The sequence below is a fragment of the Oratosquilla oratoria genome, chromosome 6 (assembly GCF_046742065.1).
Source record: "Oratosquilla oratoria isolate Oo_2021 chromosome 6, ASM4674206v1, whole genome shotgun sequence".
NCBI lineage: Eukaryota > Metazoa > Arthropoda > Malacostraca > Stomatopoda > Squillidae > Oratosquilla > Oratosquilla oratoria.
The window spans coordinates 81,503,440-81,510,939 of NC_134782.1; the positions used below are offsets into that span (position 1 = coordinate 81,503,440).

The 7,500-nt window shown below is 44.9% G+C and overlaps 1 protein-coding gene across 5 annotated transcripts in view; it reads right to left on the minus strand.

Moving 5' to 3' along the window:
• The window catches only part of LOC143026659 (uncharacterized), a 144,814-nt gene that overhangs the window by 67,876 nt on the left and 69,438 nt on the right, over nt 1-7,500 (minus strand). Inside the window, exon 2 of one of the 5 annotated variants that reach the window (XM_076187423.1) lies at nt 1,469-1,542. The exons of the other annotated variants lie outside the window; for them this stretch is intronic. The gene's annotated coding sequence lies outside the window, so the exon portion shown is untranslated. The remainder of the gene's footprint in view (nt 1-1,468; nt 1,543-7,500) is intronic. 5 annotated transcript variants of the gene reach the window in all.

Here is a 7,500-nt window from a genome sequence, read left to right on the forward strand (position 1 = left end):
CTTCATCCAGGCGACCTGAAGTCCCATTGGCTTCGTCTCCTTGTCCAGCGATTCGAGAGACAGAAATAATGTATCTATGAATTCTACAAGGACTGCGTCGTCACCGGAATTCAAGTTGGCGGGTGACGCACACCATACCTGACATCATATTTGGGTAAAGGCGGTGGTACATTCAGTTAAAATTATCAGCCCCGTATTTTGCAGCTCCAAGCAAAACTTCATTCAAAAACAAATAATTAGTGCTCAAGACAGTTATTTGGCTATCATCATTGAGTTTTTACGAAAGTAGTAGAGCTTGTGTTAGGATTAGAAATGTTCATGGTAAAGGTGGGACTTCGTCGGGGATGTGTTATGTCACCCTGGCTGTTTAATCTTTACATGGATGGGGTGGTGCGAGAGGTGAATGCAAGGGTAGTGGGTCAGGGGTTGGAGATGATTAAAGAAAATGGAGAAAAATGGAGGTGAGCCAGTTGTTGTTTGCTGACGACACTGCGCTTGTAGCAGGATCAGAAGAGGGATTGAGGAAGTTAGTGACAGAGTTTGAGAAGGTGTGTGAAAGAAGGAAGCTGAAGATAAATGTGGCTAAAAGTAAGGTGATGAGATGTACAAGGGGAGAGAGTGACAGCAGGCTGGAGGTGAGCATTAAGGATGAAAGACTGGAGGAAGTGGATAGTTTTAGATATTTGGGTGCGAATGTGGCAGGAAAGGGAGGAGTGGAGGTGGAGGTAGAATGTAGATTGAGAGAAGCAAGTAAATGCCTTGGTGGATTGAAAAGTGTAATGAGAAATAGACATCTGGGAATGGATGCTAAGAGGAGGTTATATGAAGGAGTGATTGTACCAACAGCATTGTACGGGGCAGAAACATGGAACATGAGAGAGGAAGAGAGAAGGAGTTTGAATGTGTTTGAGATGAAATGTCTAAGAAGTATGATAGGGGTTACTAGGCTAGATAGAGCAAGAAATGAGGAGGTGAGGAGGAGAACAGGGGTGGAAAGGGAACTAGGAGATAGGGTTGATGAAAGGGTATTAGGATGGTTTGGACACATGGAAAGAATGAGTGAAGAAAGATTAGTAAACGAATATGGAAGGCAGAGGTGGAAGGAGTGAATATGAGGGGGCGTCCTAGGATGAGATGGATGGATGGGGTGAAAGGCAGGCGCGGATCCAGGGGGGGGGGGGCTGAGGGGGCTGAAGCCCCCCCCCCCAAATTTGTTCTTCCATGAATCATTGTAAGGATGTCATTTAATCGATTTTAGTACTTTCTGATGTTTTGCCAGGTCCGGGGGCTATATAAACTGACAGCATGGGTGCGGTATTTGGGCGGAATTGTACTGTGTTTGGCATTTGTTTAATTCCATTTATCTGTTTTGTGCTGCGCGTGTTGTAGGGTTGCCAGGATTGTGTCTCAGTTGCGCTGAAAAGGGATAGAAAGGAGATATACCACGTTCGTTGGCCGTTTAACATACCTGTATTATCACCTATATGATTGTTTTGTGTTGTTGAAGCAATCAAGTTGAAGCAATCAATCAAGAAGTATCATCTGCAAACAGTAAGCATTCAGGAATACCACAGGCTTTATAGATATCGTTACTGTAAATCAAAAACAAAATAGGACCTAGAATACTACCTTGAGGCCCCCATACTTACACCCATTAATCTCGATTTAACACCGTTAAATAAGACAACTTGATTACGATTAGATAAATATGACTGAAACATCTGAAGTTCAAAGTCTCTTATTCCGTACTCAGCCATTTTCATCAATAGAAGACTATGATCAACTGTGTCAAAAGCCTTTTTAATGTCTAGAAAAACTGCGGCACATATTTTTTATTAGATAGTCGAGTTGCAATATATTCATGTAAGAGAGCAACAGGCATATATGTTGAGTGGTTTTCACGGAATCCAAATTGATTATCGAAAATGATCCCATAGTACTCAAGGTAATCTACCAATTGCTCAAGAATAACGGTTTTAAGTACTTCAGACAATACCGGAAGGATCGAAATCGGACGAAAATTTGATACGTTTGATGTGGGCCCATCTTTATGGATCGGGTGTACTACAGCAATTTTTAGGACATTAGGAAAGCAACTCTGTTGAAAGCACAAAGTGATTAAATGCATGAGTAAATGAATAATTTTGGGAGCAGCAAGTTTAAGGATCTTTGTATTAGGGCAATCATAGCCATTGGACTTATTTTTAAGATTATTTATAATACGCAAAATATCGTGAGTTGATGGTTTTATTAGACTAAATTGTGATGAGACTGGAGTTATATATTGAAGTGGGTTTCCTGGGTCATTTGGCAGCTTATCAGCCAATAAACTACCAACTGAACAGAAAAAGTTGTTAAACATGTCAGCGATCTCATGGTTGTCAGTAACCTGCCTGTTATTGTGAATAAACAAATTGGGAAAGATGGCGTTCAAGAAATCCTAGAGGCAAATGGATTAGGAAAAATAGAGGATTTGAGAGAAGAGGGAAGCTTTGAGAGGACAATCTGGAGAAGTGTGCTGGCCCGACTGACAGGCTGTAAGCCTACCTGGGAGCAGAAGTAAGAAGTAAGAAGTATTACTTCTCTTTTTATTAATTACTTCAAGAAGTATTGACCAGAGTTTCTTCGGAACTGATGAATTTTCTTCAAGTTTTTTGAGATAGTATTGCTTGCGAGCCGATTTAATTGATGAGTTGAGAACATTACGATATCTGATAAAATTGTGTTTATTAAGTTCAGAGTTGTACTTAATGTATTTTTTATAAAGTTTATTTTTTAAATTGATGCATTTCAATAAGTTATTTGTTATCCAAGGTTTGATTGGAATCTTTCTTCTTGATGTTATTTTAGTCGTTAATTTAGTAATTTCTTCATTAGATATAGTTATCAAACAATTGGCGAAATCATTGTGGTGACAAGTATAATGAGAACGAGAGCAACTCGGACGCGACGGCGCGGCGGGACTACTACTAATAGCAATCCGAGAGCCGTGCTTTCTTGCCAAGATAGTCCAGAGCCCCAGGATAACCGAGCTGAGTCAGAGCCTTTGATAGCTCTGGGACGGGTGGGTACTTTTATCCACTCTGACACCTGGCTATCACAGGCGGCTGGGCTCCTGGACTCCTTCAAGCTCACCAGCGTTCTCCTTGAGAAGGGTAGGGACTCTCCACACCCAGAGTTCAAGCCCCCACCACCATGGCTGTCGATACCTGCAACCTTCGTTGTCGCAAAGCTTCCCAGTAAGAAGAAGTTATGTGACCAGGAAAGAGTACCAGCGCAGGCCCTACAAGGCATCCGCGCACTGTCGGAACCTGGAATGACGGTCTATTATACGGATCGCTCCGTAGACCCCAACAGGCCTCGTAGTGCGGGGGCTGCTTTCGTGACGGATGGTTTAACCTACGGCAGGAGAGTATCTGATCATACGTCCACTCTCCAAGCTGAGGCTATAGCGGTCCAAGGAGCGTTAGAGCATGCTCTAATATCTCGAGCTGGTCCTGTGGTGATCCACACGGATTCACAGTCTCTGCTAGGCAGCTTGAAATCGATACAGCCCAGCGACAATGTACGCCTACTGACCTCCATCCTAGCACTCCTGCTGAAGCTGCATCAGGAAGGCAGGAGTGTTACGGTCAACTGGGTGCCAAGCCACGTAGGTGTCCCAGGTAACGAGCTAGCCGACGCCGCAGCTGAAGCGGCGCGCCAAAGACCCGAAGTCGATGTTGTCGTCCCTCTCAGCAGAAATCAGTTGCGCATACGCACCAGGGCTCTTAATCAGATTCAACGGTTCCTTCAGCACAGACTGGAGGCAGAGGCGTCAGAGAGGGCGAGGTGGTACAGGGCAGTCACAGACTACGAGCCCCTTGTACTTCCTCGCTCCACACCTAGAAAAGTGGAAACTCTGCTCTTCCATCTGCGACTGGAGGACCGTTATTTCTGGCAAATCAAAAGTAACCCAACACCTGAAGAAAGAAGATGCCACCACTGTAGCCACCCTGAAGCATTACCTCAAGAATTGCCCCGCAACTGCTTTTCTGAGGAGAGGGCCTCCGACAACATCTGAGGGTCTTGTGCGTCGCCTATGCCGCCACCTAAGCGATTACGAACTGCGTCGGCTGGTGGAGTGTCAGCCCCCCCAGTATATATATATATATATATATATATATATATATATATATATATATATATATATATATATACATGTATTCACTGTATCACCTCTTGTAACACCAAACACCGTTAGATCAGAAAGGGTGCATTCGCCGAGATGTGCATACATATTTTACATGCGTATACACATCTTTTGAATGTATGAGTGTGTATGGTTGGGCCCACACACACACACATATGTAAAATCACCCTCCAAACGGGCTCACATCAAAAGCCCGTGGGAGCTTCACTCCCGAATTACACACACACACACACCGCGCTTTCTGGTTGGTCTCGCCGTCGCTGAGTCTGTGCTAGCTCACACTGTGGAGCCGAGCCGAGCCCTGCAGTCCCCTATGGTCGATCTAGTCTCAGCGTACGCTACGATTGGTGATGTGGTGACGAATCTAATCAAGACCCGGGAAGGTGCACTGACCAGCTTCCAGGACATCTTCAAGAAGGCAGAGGGGCTCCTCCAGGAGATCGATTCATCACACGACACCATTCCTGTACCTCGAGTTTGCAAGCGCCAAACGCAGCGAGCGAATTTACCCTTCCAGACAGCTGAGGAGTATTACCGAAGATCTGTATATGTCCCATTCCTCGACCATGTATTGACTGAGCTGCAGACCCGGTTCGGGAATGATACTATTCCTGTTGGCTTCAAGATCAAGAATCTGCTCAGCAGCGCTGACGGAGATGTTGCTGCTGTACTGGAAGCGGCAAAGGTTTATGAGGCTGACATCGAGACCTTGAGCCTCGTGAAGGCGGAAGCAGAGCGCTGGTATTCAACAACAATGAAGTTCGAATCCATTGGAGATGCCCTTGCCCACGCCCAGACCCGAATGTATCCGAACCTGGCCAAGCCCCTCCGAGTTTTAATCACGCTCCCAGTCTCGAACGCAGAGGCCGAGCGTTCATTTTCAACCCTGAAGCGACTGAAGACCTACCTAAGGAATACTATGGGTCAAGATCGCCTCAACGGCCTGGCGCTACTCGGCGTTCACAATGAAATCAATATTGAAATAGACAGTGTAATCAATATATTTGCCCCCCCAAAAAACAGGAGGTTGATGTTCGTGTGAGATCCCATGAACAATGCTGTGTGTTATTAATGTAATTTAGATACTTTTATTAACAGGTTCAGAAGTTCATACACGTTTTTGTTTGTATTTCTGTTTTTTAAAGCTACTTTTATTTTTTATTACTTCCATGAGTCCATGTGCACTAACTCTACACACGGATCCTGCAATAATTTCTCTCTATGCGAGAGTATACGCGTGCCAGTGCCTTATCACTGACTAGCACAAGCCACAAGCGTGTAACAATATAAAACGAATATACATTCTATTATATACGTCTAAAATACAGAAAAATCTTATAAATATTATTAAGATAAGTATACCTCAGACTTCTGATACATCAGACTACTCAGAGGAAGGAATTCAGGTTAGCCCCCCCCAAATTTTTATCCTGGATCCGCCACTGGTGAAAGGGGCATTACAAAAGAGATGAATGTCTGTGGAGGAAGGACGGGAGAGGACAGAAGATAAGGGTGAATGGAGAGGGGTTGTGTATAGATGATGCTATGATGTATGAGGGGGAGTGGGTGGGGGGTGGGGGTAGTGAGGTATGTGTGAGAAGAAAATTGACGCAGCCCGAAGGGATTTCCCCCCGTCTCCTCCTTTTCTGCATGAGGGGACGGAGAGGGGGGTCGCCGAATTTATGAAGCGGCCTTGCTGTGGATGCGCTGTGTCTTGCGACACTGTTTCTGACCCAGGGCAGTGGACAGGATGCAGGGATGACCCGTCATCCAGGAGGTGCCAAGATAAGAGGGAGGGAGGAGGGTGTAGGGGAGTGGAATATATAGGAAATGGAATGGGTGGGAGTGATTTCTATGCCTTTTTCTTTGTGGCTACCCCCATGTAGGGGGAAATAGCCTTTGGTATATGTATGTATGTATCATTGAGCCATGATAGTCAATAGTTGCATAGTACAAAACGTACATATACGGTACATATACAGTATATATGTGTGTTTGCATGTGTGCGTGTCTGTGTGTGTGTATGCGTGTGTGTGTGTATGCGTGTGTATGCATGTATGTGTGTGTGTATGTTTGTATGCGTGTGTGTGTGTGTGTGCGTGTGTATGCGTGTGTGTGTGTGTGTGTGTGTGTATGTGTGTGTGTGTGTGTGTGTGTGTGTGTGTGTGTGTGTGTGTGTGTGTGTGTGTGTGTGTGTGTGTGTGTGTGTGTGTGTGTGTGTGTGTGTGTGTGTGTGTGTGTGTGTGTGTATGCCACAGACTTCCTCTGACTTTCCCCTCTTCAAGTTGACAGTGGTCGTGCTGAATTCATTCTAACGTTGGTGGGGGGGAAGTTCACAGTAATATCAGTGGCAGCTAAATCTGTGCCTGAGAAGTTCACCCTGAACAGTCTGTAACGCTCTGGTCATACTGAGGGAAGGTCAGCTGCGGTGTTCGTTGGGATCACATTCCAGGCTGGGCGAGAGATGTTCTTAAAGAGACGAGGCTCCTCCTTTTCCGCAGTGCCTAACAGTTCCCTTGACCTGAATGCACATTGTGATTAATTCATTATTTTTCAGCAATGTTTTGGTTAGAGTTACTATGTCAAGATCTTTGCTTCTGATATACGTAGACAAACCATTTTCCCTGCGATGTCTTATTGAACAGACTTTTCATCTGAAGAAGTTGAGGAGCCTACGTCAGGAGGCGTGTAGCTGCGACCGAAGTCGTCACTTTTCCTCTATGCATTTGGACTGTCGGGGCAGGTCAGAGTCACTGCTGGGAATCGGGGAGGAGTACAGGATTCGAACCTACGTCTAAATGAATAGACTTCAACTCGGCCAAGGGTGATCAAGATTTTTATGTATTACGTCTGTATGACGTAAAACGTGCACAACATAATCATGATTTCATTAATCTGGTTTTAAGGTGAAATAGAAAAAAAAAAAATCTCGTGTGAATGATTTGTGCAAGATCCATATTATAATACACAAGTGACACTCACACAGGAATCACCCCTCGAAAAAAAAGTCAAGTGCTATTTGAAATTTTGGTCATTCGTGCGTGTCATTGACTAAGTACTAGTTTCAAATTCAGCATTGCGACCCACCCCCCTACTTCCATCCTCTTTCCTCTTCCACTCGCTCCTCTCTCTTCTCCTTCTATTCCTGACAAGCTCCCATGCAAAATTTATTCCTCCCCATCCCTACTTTCCATATTCCTTTCCTCTCTCCTCCCCTGACCTCTAATCCTTTCCCTTCACTTCTCTCCCTCCCTACCTTCTTTCCCTTCCTCTCCCCTGCCTCCTCCCCTTCCTTACACTTTTCTTCT